The following is a 19194-nucleotide window of genomic DNA, read 5'->3' on the forward strand; positions in this document are numbered from 1 at the left end:
ATATAGATGACTATAGCTTTTGAGTATGAATAGACAAGAAAATACATATAGGTGTGGTGAGGAATGAATGACTGTGCTATTGTAAAAGCAAGTGAATTAAGGGTAGTCAATGTTTTTACAGTTTGACAGCAAAAAGAAAATAATTGACAGTCTGCTTTCTTCTCAACAAAATCCTTTGTCCACAGATCCAATCTGAAAGTATTTACTCTAATTATCTGATAATAAATACTATTTTTTTAAGAGGCTGGCTTTTAGTGATTGATGCTTTAAATCAGTTGTATTATTGTCTACTTGTGCAACCTTGTAATGTTTACACTGCCTTAAATTATTTGGGCATTGGATTTTTGGCCTTTATTTGCGTGTCCTCTGTTGTTCACAAGAATGCACAGTGATGGGGAGCTCCCCCTTAAATGGAGATGGCCTTGGCTGCTGCTTGGTGTCTGTGGAGTAAAGCCAGCACAGCTTGTTCACTTGCTCCTCTGAGATGACAAGGAAAAACAGTGTGCTGTTCCTTTCTCTGGCTTCCTTGCTCCGTCTCGCTGGTCCAATGCCTTTCCCTGGCCATTGTGCTGCTGTCAGGATTTTACAGAATGCTAGAGGGAAGCTGGCAAGGGGGAGAAAGCTAGGCAAAGGGAAGCTGATGACAAATTTTCTTAAAAAAATGCAAAGGTGCTCTTTTTTATTTTCTGTATGTTTGATTACTGAGGGTAAAACAGTGTTTATAAATTCATGGGCATTTGAAGCAAAACTGTTCCTGTATTTACTGCAAGGCTGGCAGTGACTTAACTGAAACTCAGTGGGAATGAATGAGTTATATCAGTGTGCACAAAACTTACAGAATGTTATTAGCAGTATTGCAGCATTTTTTCTTGAATATAGAAAAGCATTTCAGAATTGGCATAGAAGAAACAAGAAGCAGGAGGAAACTCATGCTCATCTATGCTTGGCTGTAATGCCTGTCCACATCTACAGTGAAGCTAGTAACTGATGGATGACGTATTTGCATTCCACTTTACTTTCATACTTCATTACGTTCCTTCCTGTGATTTATTCATTATGTATTGAAATATTTTGAGTTTTTAAGTAGGTGGGCAGACAAGCACATGAATTAATGAGAAAATGTTGGAACATTGGGTCTTGGTAGATGATTAATGCTGGATTTTCTAGTCTTTCTAAAAACTAGTTAGACTTGTTCTTAATCTTCTTACATATAGGAGTGTGCATAAAGCAATCCTTGACGTTTTCTTTGCAAATTTTTTAAAAGTGGGGACGTAAAGTATGACTTTCTAAAAGTGGGAACATGCAATGGTACGTACTGGTTCTGCTAAAACAAAGCTAAGAATAAACACAATTGCACTGCAGTCTCAGGAGTAAGGGAGTGTAAGGGATTTTTACTTTTATCCTGTGTAGTATAATTCCTGTGCCTATGCTTAAACAGTTTGCAGCACTTAGGCAGACACAGCCTAAGTACTGCCCATGGCTGTACTGGGTTGTGCTCACACAAAGTAGCACTGTCAGGCTAGAAGAGTTATGCACAGGAAAGCCTCAGGGAAGGTTTTTTGGTGTTTCTGGACAGAACACTAGAGAGCTCCTGCAGACCTCCAGAGTCCAGGAACTGTGCTCAGTAGCACAACTACCACAGAAATTTTTGCCTTTTCCACAGACCCTGGTGTGTGGACAAACCTGATTGATCCTATTGCAGGGTGAGAGCACCACTGTGTCTCTGTATTCCTACCTGTTTAGGTCTTGGATAAAAACAGCCATGTATTGCTTGAAACTAATAGGTGTTTTACCTCTCAGCAGTGAGAAATGTGTTCTGGAAACTGCTTCAAGGTTTAGGAGGGCACCAATAGAGAGAAAAAGGTAAACCAAGCAAGGGGTGTGCTTTCCTAAGTGACTTTTTTATCAAAAAGGAAACATCATTCTCCTGTCACAGATTTCTGAAGGCAGTTGATGCTTTTAGTGTCACTCATCTTAAAGTGGCTCGCAGAGATATCCATAAAAGGTGGTAGGTGCTTGAGGGTAGACATCAAAGAAGCGTTTAACCTGCTGCTTTAGAAGCCTTAGAAGCAGGGTTCTAAGGTGGACTGGTCCCTGAAAACAGAAGAATATATCCTTTCATTTGTAAACAAGTGGATTCACAGCTTGTATTTATTTGGATCCATTTTCAGAGTAGTGCTGTAGTTGATAACATTCTCTGTATCAGCCTGAGGAGGACAAGCAATTTAAAAACACTCAAGGGAAATTTGTATTTGAGCAGTCATGGCTTCCAGGGTCAGAATGAGAAAACCTTGTTTTAATTTTACGTGATTCTGTAGAACTACTTTTTGACCCTGTGGAAGTCACAAAGGCATTTGAGAATGCAGGTTATCATATATTTACGTGTCTTCAGGCATGAGGATATGGATGAACAAGTTACCAGAGTACAAGCTGAGGTGTGCAGACTTGGAGCTGACTGGCTGCTCTCAGGCAGCTCCTGGTGGTGGGCTGCTCTTAGTCTTGGTTGCATGCAAGATAATTTATTGCACCTTAGCTAAAGGCCAGACAATCACAGGCTGGAGAAGCTCAACATCTATTGGATGTGCCGTCCTGGACAGACAAGATTATCCTGCCCCAAAGTCCCAGAAGAGTCTTGATCTGGGATTGTGTCTCAGATCACACATAGCACACATCTACATGATCAGACTCTTCAAAACAAATTAAGCTTTTTCATTTAGTAAATTGGTGTCTTCAAATAAATGTCAGCAGGTGAGGAAGAGCAGAAAGGGTGGCTGAAGAAAAGAAAAACAGCCTGTGAAACAAGGACTGTTGTCCGCAATCTGCTTTCCAAGCTCTGTGCCCTAACTGCTAAGGGCAGAGATTTTTACTCTCTCCTCTCTGCTATGAATCCAGCATTGTTGTTTCTACTGGGAAGGATGGAGTGATTGCATATTTATCCTGGTTTTCTTGGACAAAGTTTTACAGCCTGGGCAGACTCTGGCCTAGTTTAGAGTGAGTTTGGATATGTCTGCATCATTCCTGTAGGCGTTACCTCATTGGTTTCTGCTGGGCCTCGCTTCTGGCTTGCAAGAAGCATGAGAATGGAGCTCCAGACTTGTCACACACTTTCATGTGGGAACCTTTCAGTTTGTTCTTGAAGTCATCATAAGCTCATTATGAATCCCTTAAAAATAGATGGCCTTCCTACTTCCAACTGCTGTTATGCAATTAAAAAAAAAAAAAAAACAAAGCAGCATAGAGTTAAAAAAATAAGTCACCAAACTACGTTCCTTTTGTGCTTTAAAATTCATATGTTTTAAATCCATTGTTGCAGGGACTTCACTCTCATGTGTGAAAGAAAACCCTGGGCAAAAAGATTCTGATTTGGTTTGGAATGCTCAGGAGTTCCAGTAACACTGTTGAAAAGGGTGTCAGCAATGCAGCTTGCAAGCAAACAGAAGAGTGTAAATTCCCTCATAAATACAAATCTGTACGTCTGTTAGATTGTCTTTTGTTTACTAAGTAAACTACCGGGACAATTAAAAATCGGAAGTATGGAATGAATTAAGACCACAAGCTTTTCTTGGAGCTAAGCAGGGACTGAGCCCCGGCGTGTGAGCGCGGTGAGGCACTGCAGCTGTGAGCTGTGCTGTGTTATTGGAAAGCAAGCCAAGGGACTGTGTGTCAGCATCCTATTTCTTCTGGCACACAACACTCTGGTAATTCTGGGAAATGTCTTCTGGGAAAACTTCCCTTAATACTCTCATTTTGAATCCACTAGTACAATGCTATTAGAACACAAAGGCTAAATTTACTTTAATACTTGTTTTATTAACACAATGAAAAGGACTTACAGATTTCGAAAATGTCATACAAATATCATGATTTCTATTATTCATTGGTCATATCCTGGCTCAGATGTTAACTCTGGAGATCAGTGACTAGGAATATCATGAAGGAAACAGGATTTCCACAAAAATATATCCAAAGTATATCATAAATATACTTTCCCTATTTTTAATTTAAAACTTCAAAGAAACTTTAAACTCGGGTAACAGTGTTCATCTTAGAGAGATCAACCCCATCTATGCAACAAAGTGCCATCAAAATGCCCTGAAAAAGAACAGTCTTCTTCCAGAAACACATTTGCTTAGGTATGTGTACTTTTAGCATCTTGTTGCATAAATCAGTCATGTGTAGGCCACAAATCCTTGTAGGATGTGTAGGCCACAAGCAGCTGCTCAGGATATGACAAATTTTGTCTCCTATGCGTACAACAAAATTAGCCTGTCTTTGTCAATGTGTTACACTCTAAGCAGCATAAACAGAAAATAGTATCAAACCAAGTTTTGGTGGCTTTTGTTTAGGTGGCTCAGACCTTAGTGTATATATATATATATATATATATATATATATATATATATATATATACACACACTATATATACACCATATACCCTGGTTATCATCCACCTCCCAGTTCCTCCATTTAATGAAATAGTGTGAGCCTTCTTATTACAATTTAATGTGCCCAAGTCAGAGTATATGCATTTTATATCCCTGCCCTAGTAATAAAAATTTCATGGGGTACATTCTGTGACTTTGCAAGGTGAGAACTTGATTTGATTTCCACTCTAAGGACTAAAGGAAGGTTTGCCAACACTTCAAATACTGAGGTTTGCATCCAAAAGGTCCTCTAGTTTTTAATGATATTATGAGTTAACACATCAGCAGGCAGTTCAGCAATTAGAATTGTGATAGCAAAACAGAAAAGTGCATGGGACTCACCAGGGCTCTTTAAATTGCTGGCAATAGAAAAAAAAATAAGGAAGATAAGTGCAATTTTAACAGTTTTTAATTGGTAAAATGAAAGTAAGTTTTGCTGCAGGCAATGGGCATCAAAGACAATGATCATGGATTTTAAAAATCTTAGAAACTCTTCTCAATAAATAGGAGTTGCTTTTCTTATGCCCCTTTCTGAGTGTCCTCACTGGTGCTGATTTTCAGTTGCAGGGGATCTCTGAAGTTACCTTTGGGCAGTGACAGTCTTCCTTGTCTTATTCCTGCCTTCCATGTTGCTCCTGTACTGAGCCAAGCCACTGTGCTGGGGCTGCTGCAGCCTCCTCAGACATCAGAGCACATCCTCCTGCTGAGCATTTTGGTAGTTCTTTGTTGCATTGAGCAGGCTGGTCCCTCTGAAATGGGCACCACTGGCTCAGTTGAAAGATATTTTGTACCAGTGAAGCTGCATTCACAAAATGCCTTGTGCTGGTAAAACAAGAACACCTTCACCCCCTCCTTCCATTAATACTCCAACCTTCTTGAAACCTAGTGCCAACATAGCTGCATTTCTTGGAGGCACAGACGTGAAAGAGAGGCAGTATTTATTAGAAACACTTGAGCAAAATAAAGAGATTCACTGAGCTAAAGTCAGTCCTAAGGTTAATGCCGAAGCCTAGCTGGATTATTGTTCTGTGATGCTGAAATTTGGACAATTGTTTATCTAGTTGCCTATATGTTAACAACTGAAAAAGGCTCTCATTATAAATCCAAGTCTCAGACTTAGCTGCTCATCTCTGGGTACTGAGAACTGAACAGTTCTTTTCTTTTTGAAAACTTCTGGTCATACTTTTACTTAAGAATGATTAGCTCTCTCCCACATTCTTTTGAGTCCTTAATGCCTTCTCCTGTGGAGCAAAACCTGTGTCTGGGTTTTGTAGCTGTGCCAAAGTACAGTCAAGACAAAGAACTCAGCCCAAACATAGAGCTGGTTTGTTGCCAGACAATGTGAGCAGTAAGGAACAAAAGGTTTTCTAAGAGGTTGAGCTGATTCATTAATTTTTTTCCTTCACATCTATACCATATGGGATTACATGGCTTTTGTGAGTTCTGCTGCAGTGTTTTCTTCTTTCAAAGCTTTTCTGTCCCCAGCAGGGTGATGCAGAGCACGCCATGGGCAGGGGCAGCTGGGGGATCTGTATAAACACCCCACTCAGTCCCACTTCCCCAGTTTTGCTGTGCCTTTAATGTTAAGTTAGGCAGAGGCAGAAGGAAACTGCTATTAACAAATCTTGGTCCAAATGCTTCCTGATCATAAGTTCAGCTAATTCCCTCTGACCTTGCTGAAATAACAGGGCTCTGAGCCATGGAGGGGCTTGGTCTGTGTCCAGGGGAGGTTTTGGAAGATGCTTACATTCCTAGAGGATTTTGTTGCTTTTAAGTAGTCGTGGTTCTGAGGAGGAAAAAGCGCTGCACACCCACCACAGAAGACTCATACCATGTATTGTGTGTTTTCACAATGCTTGCCGGCCCTGGTGTGTTGGCTGAGGGCATTCACTGACTCCTCTGCGGCCGAGGTTTTAAAAGCTACAGCTGAAGGTTGTAGCTTCAGCTGGCTGTAGTGGGTTGGGTCACAAGGGTGATGGCTCAGGGCTTTCTCCCGTGTGTCTGTAACTCTTCCTTTTCTGCTAGTGTGGCTTTATTTGCAGCACTCCTTCCACAGGCGCCTCTGAAGGCCGCTCAGCTCTCAGAGCAAACAGTTCCCTGAGGGCTCTGAGGGGTTCTTTTGAAGATGAGCCAGGATCAGCCGTGTCACGCAAGTAGATGTTAATGAGGAGAAATTCAGTGACCTCAGAAGCAGGGCATCACCGAGTTGTGCTAAGGGACCATGTGCTGGGATCCTCGCAGAGTCTTGTTAAGTTGATTAACAGTCAGAAAGGTTTTCTGTGGGGATGAGGAATATAGTTAAGTCAGGCTGTGGGCTTAACAGCAGAGACATAATGAAACTAACATTCTGAATCACAGTAGTGTTGTCTTTTCTTCTGTAAAAAATTACTATTTACTAAAACATTTAATGATCAAAAAAAAAGTGGAAAACCCCCTTAAGATCTATTTTTTCAGTGTAATGATGGGTCAAAAAAACGTTTTAATCTTAGAAAATTACTTTTAAACCTGTGGAGTATAAACAGGAAAGAATATAAGGTGATTGATCTTTTTTAAGTAAGCATGGTCTTTACATTTGGTTTTGATTTCTTTTTAGAAAGAGAAATTATAAGAAATTTTTCCCTCCTGCATATTCAGTAAGTTTTTTAACTCAGTGTCTATGTGCTGAATGATTTTCATATAAATACAAGTGGAAAAGACTTTGTTCTTGTTGTCTTTTCTATCTTTTGTCACCACAAAACTTGGATAAACCTTTATCCTTTCTCTATCCCTGCACTAGTAGCAACAATCCATCTTTTTATGGTTATCCAGGCAGTTTAATTTATCTTTCCTGTCCTTCCCAGTTGCCCAAGCAGACCAATAATCTTTTGTTTACTTGAACTTCGTGTCCTTCTGGACTATGTGAAGGCAACAGCCTCGGGACAGAGTCCAAGGCAAAAGAGTTAAATTGACCCTGTTGCATGACAACCCCATTCAGAAGTTCACTGCTTTATTAAGTACTTCTGTTGCCTAAGAGCCATTATCAAGCTCCAGTATCCAAATTGGAAAGAAAAATGTTCAGAGTTATGTATTCCTTCAGACCTAAGCCAAGTTCAGAGACACCAGAGAGCAGGAAGCCCAAGGGAAAACTGAGATGCTTTGGGGACAGTGAGCTGTTTTGGGGTCTCCACGGGAAGCCTCTCTCCATATCCCTGCCTGTTGGCCCAGCAGCAGCCTTTACTAAGCTCCAAGCCTCCAGATTTAGGCAGAAGCAATGGATCATCTGGGAAGCTGTGGGAGTACTGATGGTACGAGTTGGACTCAGCTCCAGCCTACTTCTACTCACAGGTGTCTGCAAGCCTGAGCCATCATCCTTACCCACAACCTGGCCACAGCTGGAATTTGGGATATACCAAGGCAGCTGATAAGTTGAAAAAGGTGGTGGTAGGTGAAGTTGTCAGCTGATGCCTGCAAGGGTCTCTGAGCTTTGCCTCTGCACAGGATCACTGAACAGGGATCAATGTTTTTGTTGGAGTTGGGGATACATGCAAAGATGTGTATCAGATGTGGAGGGATTACAGTGAATGACATGGGTTTAGCTCAGCCACACCTAACAGTCCTTTTGCAACCCAAGCTCTTCTGGAAAAACTCTCCAAACCTGAGCTATGAATCCAACCTTAAACCAAACTCTGACTCCAGCTTTAACCAAGAAAATAATTTAGCATTAGTGTAACTGAAGTCTTATCAGACTAATAGAAAAGTTGTTATTCTGCAGGTAAATTTGTTTGTTTGTTTTTCAAAATTATCTATGGAAAGCCTCAGTAATAATAGTACTGTCAAAACTATGTACGCATGGTGTAGGCCCTTCCCCTTTCCGCTGGTGTCCCACTCACTCTTCCACTGCTCCTCGGGGCCAATGGCTTCAGCTGGGGGGCAGTGGGTACAGCCAGGCAACAGCATTCAGAATTCTTCAATGGGATAAGTATGGTGAGGGTGGTGGTGGTGTCTTCCTCCTTCCACAAAAGGTGTGGGAAATATGGGTACGACCTAGGTTCCACTTTAGGTCGTACTCATATTTCCCAGCACCTTTTGTGCTTTCTTCTTCCTTCATTGGTCTGAAGTTTGATGTTACTTCTGTATTTTCTATATATGGTACATTTTAGCTATGTTAGAGACTTGCTCTTTTCTTCCCTCCTCCTTTTTTTTCTTTTTAATATAATTTTCATTGGTGCTAGGATGGGTGTTGTTCAGCTTTCAGGTTGCTCACCACTGGTGTGCTGGTTATAGCCCTGCAGTGCTCAGCATCAGCCTGTCTCCAACATCTTGTGCCTGTGCTTCTCTATAGCACCTCTTAGAATCCCACCTTTGCAGCCTTTCCTCTCATACCAGGCCTGCATTGCATCATTCTGCAAAGATTGTAAAAGTTTCACTCTCCACAGAAGAGCTGCATCTTGCTACTCTCTGTGTAAAAGCCATGGTTATACCTTTGGAAGGCAAGCAATCCAAGTTCACTGTAGCTACTTGGTCATTAGAAAAATGGCTGTAAAAGTGACAAATCAAACCAAGTAAAAGGAAAGCCTTATGAAGGTCTAGGCAAATTCAGGCAAAAGCAAAGCTTCCATCCCAAAATTCTACAGAGCCAAAGCAAAGCCTTGTGTCCTGTTACCTGCAGGAGCTGTGCTGGCTTTAAGGGGCTGCAGCCTGCAGGATGTGCTGAACAACCCATTTTTTAAACCTGGCTACTCATGCTGTCCTGAAAAAATATCCCAAACCTAATCCTGGTTTAGGCATTTTGAGTAGCCTGAAGTGCTGAAATGTTTTGATACTAATCACAGGGAGCAGGCCACAGTTCAGCCCAGTGAACCCTGGCCAGCCCAGTCACTTCCTGCACTGGGCTTTGCAGGGTCTGATAGCCAGCTTAAGCCCATGGCTCCACATGCACGTGTTCTCAGGTTCTTCCTGGAGCTCCCCCATACTCTTGGGATGAGTCCCTGACCCAGCAAACCATTCCCCATGGATGGTTGGTGTGGGAGCCCCCACAAGAGAAGGGAGTCCAGGCTAGGTGCCAGCCTGCTGGCCAGCCCCTGGTGCCTTCTCAACATCCTTGAGTTCTGGCTCTGTAAGCTCATCCCTTGTGCTGTCCCTGGCTCTGGGGAAGTGCTCTCCATTGTGGTGGAGGCCCTGCCTGAAGTCAGACCTTCACTGTAGCCTCAGGTCCATACTTAAACCCCCAACCCTTTTGGCTCTCCTGTGTCAGGAGTCACCAAATCATGGTGTCCTCAAAAAGAGGCAGAGAGGGCTGGAGCTGTTTTGAAAAATGTTGCCCTCTGTCGGAGGTAGCAAGATTAATTTTTCTCTGGCAATACCAGATAATGCTATTTTCTCTCTGTTTTGGCTTAAGTTTAGCATGGGTCATGTGCCAGCATCCTCTTGCCATGTCAAATTTGTAAAGAAGCATGAGATCCTTTCTGGGTTTGATGACCAAGTTTTTGCAGACAGAAAATTTTAATATGGTTGGGCAAGAGGGAAAAATTCATTAATTTCATAACAATCTTAGCTATTGTTGCAGTAACTTGTATTCTTAACTTTATCCTATTTAATGTCTTGATCAATCCAATTTCTAAGTGGGGGATATTTTGGTAAGATTATGAATGATGCTGCATTTTGTGGTTTTAGCTTTAGGAAGCTAGAGACTGAGCACAGGACAAATGCTTTGGTGGATTATAGCTGAATTCTGATGTCCCAAGAAGAAAATGGAATGCAAACAGCTTGAGGACAGGATGGCACAGACTGAGGTAAGGCTAGGGTGAGGTTCAGATGAAGGGCTGCCTTTATTCAGGTAAATAAGAACTGAGGCCTTGTTAAAGGACACATTTAGGATCAGCCTTCTCAACGTAGTGATGTGTTGATGTGCTGATATTCTGCCTGGAAGGCAGGACAGGAGGAGCTGATTGTAGTTCCAGCCCACAAGAGGCCCAGGCTAGCAGAGAGAAGCCAGCTGGGGTTACAGGAGTGACTTCCCTGGTTTGTGGTCATCTCATCAGGAAGCTGTCTCACTTGACCACTGCTCCATGGAGTGAGCACGGAGTGAGCACTCCATGGGGTGCTGTGTCAGTGGGCAGTGACCTCCTTGGACATGCTCATTCTCTGCAGGTAGTCTGGCTGCTGCTGTGGGTGTAGTGCCACCCACACCCCTGAGATGGACAGAACTGCCTGGACTAGGTCTGTGCAGTGGGGGCCTGGGCCTTGATCCTGTTTTATTTCCTGCTGCTGATGTGCTGTTGCTGAGAGTGTCAGAAGCCAGACAAAAGTATTGCCCAGTTTCCAAAACTAAAGGTCCTGAAACCCATGCCTAAGTGCTGCCTCTAAGTATCCACAAAAAACCTTTCCCATCTGACTTCAGTTTTCTGAATGGCTGCTGTAGCATCTATATGTGTTTCCAGAGAATTCCCAGGAATTAACCAGGCTGACCAGATGGACACCTTGGTTATAGGAACCATAAAATAGATATTCTTCTGTGTAAAGTCCCTGAGGGCATGATCTAGAATAGCCTTGGTAGAAACTTGGCTGAACTTGGTATAAACTTGGCTGAACTTTTCTTCTAAGAGATGAGAGCCAGGTAGAGGGAGGAGAAATCTGAGAAAATCCCTCATTTGGGGAAAAAATGCTTTAAACCATACTGCTGATCCTAATAGCTCTGAAAGACGGGGACTGGTGGATTTAGCCCCATTCTGCTGGAGGTATCAGCTCTGTGCCAGGTTGGTATATAGCCCAGTTTACAAATCAGCACATTAGTACAAGCCCATCTTCATAGGTGAGAATTTTGCAGTGGCCATGACTGTGATGGATGAAGAACAGAGACAGGACAATGTCTCCAGGGGCTCAGCAATCTTCACTGGTGAACAGAAAGACCTTTAGCAGGATAAAGAACATCTGAAATTACTTTGACATAAGTTACAGCAGCCTTTGTTTTCCAGTCTCATCCTATATTTTACTTGGATCCTACCTATCTGAAAAAATTAACATAGCTATTCAATATTTTGTGTGTTTAAAACATTGTTTGTGCTAGTTTCTTCTCAAAACAATTATATTTTTAAGTAATTATATTTTTTTAATGTAAAGTGTCAACATTTTGCATAGCTTTCCAAAATAAATGTGGAGTTGATCAAATGCCACATTTTGAAACTTACCTTTAAACAAACATATATTTTTGATTTTATTTTTTTGCTTACTGATAACTCTGAGGTGGTGAAAAAGACTTTTTCCCTAGGTAATTTATTAAAAAGCCTAACTAATTAGTTTTATTGCTCTCTGAAAAGGTTCATAATTGAAAAAGTGCAAAAGAGTTCAGTCCTGCCAGTAAAACTTTGGACTGTTTGATTACCAGGATCTATTAATCAGTAAAAGAAGTGTTTTAGCATTTGTGGGTGAAAGAGAACCTAAAAGGAAACATCTTGATACAATTTTAAGTTTAACCCTTAAATTGCCTTAATGTAATTAATTTTTTCTCCTAAGGGGAAAAATAACGATGATTTTTGTGATGCTAGGTGGAGAGTAAAGCACTGGAATTGAAAAAGCAAAATTAATCATCAGAGCACTAGGTCATAATTGAAGCCCAGGTCTGAGTCTAGTGAATGGAATGAAGTGTTTATGCTTTTGCATGATCCCTTCCACTAGTGTCCTTAATTTATTTTGCAGATAAACCCCAAAAGGTTAAGTCCTTGAGCTGTCTTTGCTCTAGATCTAAGCCACTCGTTTGTTATGGAAAGAGCATATATCTCCATCCTTGGAGATAATCAGAACTTGACTAGACGTGACCCTGAGCGATCCGATCTAATTTTAACATTGACTCTAACTTCAAGGCTGGCCCTGCTGTGAGCAGGGATCAGACCAGATGAGATCAGGAGGATCCTTCTCACTGAGGTTTCTCTGTGAGTTTGTGCACATGTATACATGTGTATGCAAACAATACTGAAAGAGCTTACCCTTGGCTCCAGGCTAAGGATATAAGTTTCATACCTAGAGCATCACTGTGAAATTTGTCATAGGGCACTTTGGCTAGATCAGTCAGTAGAGAAAATTATTTATCTTGCTATTCTTTAAATTTTAAATTCTGAATTCAATTCTAAAGCATTGAAAGCAATTAAATCAGATACAGAGTAGCCGACTCATGTGAATAAAGGCCACTATTCTAAGATTTCTGCAAGTTAAATTCCTTTTTCCCAGGATAGTTATTTTTTGGAGGAAAAATCTAGAAACAGTCGTGAATTCTTTTGTTTTGTTTTGTTTTTTGGTATTTCTCACTCCAAAACAGGTAGATTTAGAAGTCCTGGCTGCCTGCACAGCAAAAAGTGACCTGCAGCAACAACACAGAGGTGGTGGCCTCAGACAGTGTGGAGGCAGGTTGTTGGTGTCTCCACCAGTGTGACCTGATCAGCTGGTTACCTGAGTACAATCTCCCTAGATTTTTATTTTTCTCCCTCTATTCCTGTTCTCCTTCATCTTGTTCTTCTCTCTGCTAGTTGCTGTTATCTAGGAATACAACCTAAAACCCATCTAAGCCATTTTTAAATGGCCATAACATGTGTGCTGAAGTATTTGTTCATAGGAGAAGAAACACCATTAGGAGAAACAGCCCCCTAGGACACATGATGTATTACTGCATGTTGGTTTTTCAACATGCAAACACAGAGCTCCAGGTTTTTTTTTCCTGTTCCAAAACTCCAGTTTTTTTGAACAGAATAAGAAACTTTGGAAGTTGGATGGATTTTGACAGCTGTTAGAAACTAGAATTACAGCAAGCGTTTCTTCAGTCTGATCTCTGAGGGTTTAATGAGGCTTAGGTTCAGGCAGTCATCTGTGAAGCCTGAAAATTTTGCAATCTAATTCTCAACTGCATTCAAAGAAAGTTGTGTAAGGAGATGAAAATGACTGTGCAGTGGGTTAAAGGAACAATATAATTGGGAAATTATATAGAAGCCTGATCAGAACTTAGGGTGATCCCAGTATAAGTCAATGTAACCCTGTGTCAATTCAAAGATTTATTCCATCTTTCAGCATCTGTGAGTAGGCTGCCAGAGCAGCAAAGCAGTTATTGGTGTGTAGTACTGCAGCAGAGAAGAAAGCAAGGCAAAACAAAAACCCTGAAAGCATGTATGGAAAAGTAAGGGTTTGTCTATCAAGAAATCACTCAGAAACCTCTTTATTATTTCTTTCATTCATAGCATCAAGATCAGGATTTGAAATATCTAGATAATTTGATTAAATATTTGAACGTTAGGGAACACAGGACTATTAAAAAAGGATAAAAAAAAGTAAGAATTGATTTGTGGCAACTCTCCCGTTAAAAATGAGTATTTGACTGAATACTTAAATAATGCTAGATACATGTGCAATACTTATTTCTGTACTGCTTCACCTCAGAAAGTCACTGTAAAAACAGTGTAAATGGTGTTTCTGGAGATAGAACTCAAAATTATCTTGAAATTAAACATTTGCACTAGAAATTCTCTCATTGACTCACTTTGACTTGCACCAAATTAAGTCGAAGGTAAAATGTACTATAAATCCCAAAGAGACAGCTCTGAAAATCAGGTTTGCTCCCTTGTTGGCATTTCTCTCTCATTTCTGTCTTTGTCATAGGAATGTAGATCCCCCTCAGGGATGTGAGGCTGGAGCAGGGCCTGGGGCAGGTGCTGACTTTTGCATCCCAGCTGAAACCTGTTGCACATTTTGCAACTCTAGAGAACAGTGAGCCTACCAGCATTGCTGAGAAGAGCACTGTAATGATTTCCCTCTAGTGATGAAATATGTCAACTACAGATTATTCTACATATCTAAAGTGCTGCCACAGTACAAGTAGTTGTTTCCTCATTCTTTGGAACAGACACTTTGGGAGGGGAAGACAAGAGAATCAGAAGCTTATTGTTGTCTGCAACTCTATGAAGTCAAAGTGAAAATAACAGCACTCTCTACCATTAAAAAAAAAATAATCTCAGCAATCAAACAAACCAAACCAACCAATCAAGCAAAAAAACCCCAAAACCACCCAAACAAAACAAAACAAAACCAACCAAAATAAAAAAAACAACCCTAAAACAAAACAAACACATCAACCATCAAAAAATCTACCCTCAAAGTAACTCTTTAAAATCAGAAACAAAGTTTTGCACTAAATACACCTCTACATTTAGTTTGATATTCTGGATAGAAAATGGCTACCTCTTAAATTGAGTATCACATCTAGGCACAAAATGCCTTAACCAACCTTTTATTATTTTCTAAAGAACTGCCACTTTTAGCATCAGAATTCTGTATTATTCCCCCTGAATAATTACTAAATTATTGGCTATTGTCAAATGAATTTGGCAGTGGGAAAAAAAAGGTTTTGGAAATACTAAGTTTGACACTATTTGCAAAAACAACTAGGTAGCTGCAAGGGAAAATTCATTAAAGAATGCCCTGAAGGGCATCAGAGCACTAGTAGAGTCTGCGTGGACACACAATGCCTGTGGGAGGCTGGCATGAAGGGAACCCAGCCACACTTCCACTGGTGCTGCCCACATCAGATTAGAGAGCAGCTAATTTACACCCAGCTCAAGGTGATTTTCTTGGCCACAAGAAGATGTGAGCAGAGAACAAGGTTAGAATTTAAAAATGCTGAGAAATTTGAGAGAGGGATGACTTTTATCACAGTGATAAAAGAAAGGCGGTACAGTTGGGCAGGAGTCACTGTGTGCTGTCACTGTGCAGGGAAGGATCAGAGGACATTTGGAGACTGCAGGTCCAACTGTGCTGCAGTGACATCCCAAGGATATGAAGCAGCGGAAGAGCCTGCATGGGTGGTTGTGGAGCTAAAACAGCCAAAGGTCTTCAGGTTAGGCAATTTATTTTTACATGTAATTTTCCCTGGCCTTGATGCAGGACCTAGACTCTCTGAACTCTTTAGTTCTTTTACTGCCTTACGGCTGCACAAATTATATTTCCTGGGGTTGAATCACAAAGTTTGCTGCTGAGGATGAGGTGATGGCATTGGGATCACAGAGTTTTTCATGCAAACAGTCAATCAAAATTAAATGTAAGGAAATGGGGCCTCTCTAGTCCTGGTTAATCTGACAAATGCAGAGAACTGGGTGATTGCATAATTTGGTACCAAAATTCTTAATGAGTTAAGATCTGAATTGGTCACAATTTATTAAAGTTGAAACACTGGATAGACAGCCTGATTTTCATAAATGGCTTATATCCTGGTTAAAATCACTTTCTTATATGTTATCTTTAGTTTTGCAGGAAAGGTTTGATGCAAAGTGCTAAAGTGAGGTGAACTGTGGCAAGTTTTTGGTTGATCCTGACTTTTACGGTCACTTACCTCTGACAACCCCTGCCCTATGTCTGTGTCCATCAGTGTTGGAACCCAGGAAATTCCTCTGGCTGCCCTGGAGGACTCAAGACCCTTCCAAGGGGCTCAGAGACCTTGGCACAGAGCCCAAGACCCCTGTGCCTTTGATTTAGCCCCTGGAAAACACAATTACCAACCTTATATGAAGACCTGCAAGCCACGACAGTCTAAGTAGAATAATACTTAGTTTGTCACGGGGTGGAAAAATTGATTTTTTGGGGTTTTTAGAATGGGAGTTCAGGGGGCAAGATGGAGGAATCCGGGTGTGTCCAGCTTTTCTCCTTCTTCTTCTTCTTGGCCCCCATCTTCTGCAGTGATGTTGGCACTTTTATATTGGTTTAAAGTAAAAGCTCACTGTCTAACATAGGTGATAGGTATTGGAAAGTAATTGTAAATAATGTACACATAGTTTTTAGTATAAAAGATAACACTCCCCGGGGGAGGCAGAGTGCCTCCGACTGTGAATTTAAACCAAAATTGAATTAATTTGGTTTGGTAGCTTGGCAGGTCAGGAAAAAGAATTTTATAGATAAGATACAATAAACAACCTTGAGACTGAGAAATGAAGAGCTCTGACTCCTTCATTGACCGCCAGGCTGGGAAAAGAGACTCTCTAACATATCTCAGGGTCACCCTGACCAGCTAGAGATGCCGAGACATCAGATGACCTAAGATATGGGGACAAGGAAGGGCAGAAAAGATAAGATGCTTTCAAATAGTCCTTGGGGACACAGTTTTGGAGGGTTGCATTGCCATAATGTGCAGCTTTGGTAAGGGAAGTTCATGCCCTTGTGTCCAGCTTTTGGAGAATGGAAGCACCCCATTGCCTCCAGCCATCCGGGCTGTGGATGCACGGGTGAAATTTGGTGTGTGTGAGATGACTGACAACAGTTTAGGCATCATGGTTTTGATGATCCCCAGTTTTTCAAGATTCAACTGGACAAAGCCAGCAGCAGCTAATCTGACCTCAGGGCTGTGGGCAGGAGGTTGGGCTGAGACCTCCTGCATGGTGCTGTGAGCTTGCAGCCAAGCGCAGGCTGGTCTGCCACCGCCTCCAGGTAACATAGTTTCTATACCTTACCTTCTTATCCTTTCGTTTTTGTTTTGCTGATCACCTTTTTAACTTCCCTCTTTTGTCCCTTTCCCTACCTCCCCTCATCTCCACTCAGATAAACAGCCTGCCCCAAATCACTTTTTCCTCACTGCTCCCAGTTTTCTGCATCCCACCTCAACTTTGCCATTGGTGATATCCTCAGGCTTGCAGGGCATTACCAAAGGGGATCCCCAGGTCCTGGGATGTACAATGTGCCCAGAAGTCCCGGCACAACCTTCAGCTGTCTTGTCTTCACCTTGCTCACACACCTTCCCCTCAGTCCCCTGTGAAACCCAGTTTCTCCACTGTCATATGTCACCACCAGCAATTTCTCTATGTCCTGCTGAGAGAGATGGCACCAGCTCAGGCCAGGGACCAGCTGTCTACCTGCAGCCATTAGAAATCATCTAATTTCTTCCCTCTAGCCTGCTTCCTAAGTCATCTGCCTCTCCCTCTGCCCATCTTCCTCCCCACACATTTTACTCTTATTATTTAATGTGGTTTTCTTCACAGAATATTCAGCACGTGCAGAAAGACAGTGTTAACAAATATTTAAACAGATGGAGGAAGGAAGGACATTACAGTTGCCAGATACTCTGCATATCCTGTGTGCTGTGGTCATCACAATTGGAAGAAACCCCCACCATCCTGTTAATTTTAAATTTCAGTCTCAGTGGTCATGAGAGATCTATGTTAACACGTAACACTCACAGCAAAAATGTCTCCCAATCCTGGAAGGCTGCAGAGTCGGAAAAATAATCAGCATCACTTTAGCAAGACCTTCAAGTCACTAAATATTTGAACAAGTTTCTCTGAGGATTTTAATTATATTTAAAGAGCAATTCTTCTTTTGCACATGACAACAAGAATGGTGTCTTCTGTGCCAGTAAATTTGCATCTAGGCTATATTTGAAATCAATTATGCATATTTTAGAAATTAAAATAAATTATTTCTTTGTTTTAGAGTTGTTAGCATCACAATACTGATGTAAAATAACCCACCTATAATTAGATCTTTTACCTTCCCTCTAATGAGATCACATCTCTAAATGTTAATTTTGGATATATTGCCAATACAAAACTTAGGTGCGCCTCACTTTTTTTCAACAGCACATTAGCTATGTATCTTCTCAGTTTTACTTGAAGTGACTGGGGATTTTTTTCTTAAAAATTCCCTACTGTAGGCAAGACTCATGAACCAAGGTGCTCACAACAAATTATTTTTCTACTGCAGATGCACTTGGGACAAGAGTCAATGCTATTTGTAATCAGGAAGCCAGTCATGAAATACTCAAGCCACTTCACAGTTTTCAGTATAGTTTAAATGGCTTAATAAAAAGTAGGATACAATTGCTGGTGCTGAAAAATGGAAACCTTTTCTCCTGTGGGAACTTAATTAATGAAGATTAAAAAAAATGAAAAAAAATCCCAACAAAACCCCCCTCATTTGACAGCTCTCTGGCAAGCTTTGCAGGCCTGGCTGTGTAAGAACTGTTTGACCTGCTGTAAACTCAGCAGATCCAAAATGGATCTGAGAGACAGGGAAGGTACCAAGCTTCATTCTCACACTTGCTTAAAATCTATCTGTTCAAACTTACATCTTCAAGTATATATAAACCCTCATTAAAAAAAAAAATAAAAAGAATTTAAGTGGATTTTGGCCAAATTAACTTTTTTTGCTGAATGGTACCCAAAATACCTATTTTGGTATTTTGTAGTTACTTTTCTGTAACTACATCTATGCAATGCTGCATGATTTCAGTCTCCTTAAGGCAAGATTTGTTCTCCTATAGACATTTTGACTTAAGGCTCCTTAAACCAGGAAAGTTGGATCAACTCCTAAGTACTTTACAGCTTTACATTTCAGCAGCAAGATGTCAAAGCAGCTTTGCTTGGCACATTGATTAACTCCTGTGTCAGGGAACAAGAAGCGACCACAAAAGCTTTAGATAAATACAAGAAGAAAGCTGTTAAATGTGTTCAGTGGGTATTTACTTACCTGTACATTACCTGTATTTTCAGAGTACTACAAGGCAAGGCATACACAACTGTAAAAACCAGCAGCTCCAATAGATGAGTAGCATGTCACTGCATGTCACTGCATGTCACTGCATGTAATGCTACTCAGGAACCAGAGATGTTTTGGAGATGGTGAACACATCACATGTGTCTTGGAGGAGAGTCTAAAATATTACCGTGCTGAAATTTCCCAAAAGCATTAATCATCAGCTAAGGTTTAGGATCCAAAGTGATTCTCATTGAAACTCATTCCTGCTAATTAAGCTGAGAAAGTGAGCAGAATC

This window comes from Ammospiza nelsoni, chromosome 1, assembly GCF_027579445.1.
Source record: "Ammospiza nelsoni isolate bAmmNel1 chromosome 1, bAmmNel1.pri, whole genome shotgun sequence".
Classification (NCBI taxonomy): Eukaryota; Metazoa; Chordata; class Aves; order Passeriformes; family Passerellidae; genus Ammospiza; species Ammospiza nelsoni.